This window comes from Pristiophorus japonicus, unplaced genomic scaffold (genome assembly GCF_044704955.1).
Source record: "Pristiophorus japonicus isolate sPriJap1 unplaced genomic scaffold, sPriJap1.hap1 HAP1_SCAFFOLD_498, whole genome shotgun sequence".
NCBI classification, from domain to species: Eukaryota; Metazoa; Chordata; class Chondrichthyes; family Pristiophoridae; genus Pristiophorus; species Pristiophorus japonicus.
The window spans coordinates 63722-65167 of NW_027254404.1; positions in this window are offsets into that span (position 1 = coordinate 63722).

Here is a 1446-nt window from a genome sequence, read left to right on the forward strand (position 1 = left end):
TTACTATTGGCTAGTCCAGGTCCTGATCTGGCGAGCCATGATGGGTGACCCTTTGCTCTCAAAAGTATCCATTACAAGAAGCAAGTCTGCGGGTTGCGCATTTCCACCCCGGTGGTGGGCAATGGTAACCGACTGAAGGCATCCGCACAGTTCTCAGTGCCTGGTCTGTGGCGGATTATATAGAAACGTAGAAAATAGGTGCAGGAGTAGGCCATTCGGCCCTTCGAGCCTACACCACCATTCAATAAGATCATGGTTGATAATTCCCTCAGTACCCCCTTCCTGCTTTCTCTCCATACCCGTTGATCCCTTTAGCCGTAAGGGCCATATCTAACTCCCTTTTGAATATATCCAATGAACTGGCATCAACAACTCTCTGCGGCAGGGAATTCCACAGGTTAACAACTCTCTGAGTGAAGAAGTTTCTCCTCATCTCAGTCCGAAATGGCCTACCCCTTATCCAAAGACTGTGTCCCCTGGTTCTGGACTTCCCCAACATCGGGAACATTCTTCCCGCACCTAACCTGTCCAGTCCCGTCAGAATCTTATATGTTTCTATGAGATCCTCTCTCATCCTTCTAAACTCCAGTGTATAAAGGCCCAGTTTATCCAGTCTCTCCTCATATGTCAGTCCAGTCATCCCTGGAATCAGCTGATGAACCTTCGCTGCACTCCCTCAATAGGAAAAACGTCCTTCCTCAGATTAGGAGACCAAAACTGAACACAATATTCCAGGTGAGGTCTGAACAAGACCCTGCACAACTGCAGTAAGACCTCCCTGCTCCTATACTCAAATCCCCTAGCTATGAAGACCAACATACCATTCACCGCCTGCTGTACCTGCATAACACCCAGGCCTTGTTGCACCTCCCCTTTTCCTAATCTGCCGCCATTCAGATAATATTCTGCCTTCGTGTTTTTGCCCCCAAAGTGGATAACCTCACATTATCCTCATTATACTGCATTTGCCATGCATTTGCCCACCCACCTAACCTGTCCAAGTCACCCTGCAGCCTCTTAGTGTCCTCCTCACAGCTCACACCTCCACCCAGTTTAGTGTCATCTCTGCAAACTTGGAGATATTACACTCAATTCCTTCATCTAAATCATTAATGTATATTGTAAAGAGCTGTGGTCCCAGCACTGAGCCCTGCGGCACCCCACTAGTCACTGCCTGCCATTCTGAAAAGGACCCGTTTATCCCGACTCTCTGCTTCCTGTCTGCCAACCAGTTCTCTATCCACGTCAGTACATTACCCCCAATGCTTTGATTTTGCACACCAATCTCTTATGTGGGACCTTGTCAAAAGCCTTTTGAAAGTACAAAAACACCACATCCACTGGTTCTCCCTTGTCCACTCTGCTACTTACATCCTCAAAAAATTCCAGAAGATTCGTCAAGCATGATTTCCCTTTCATAAATCCATGCTGACTTGGACTGATCCT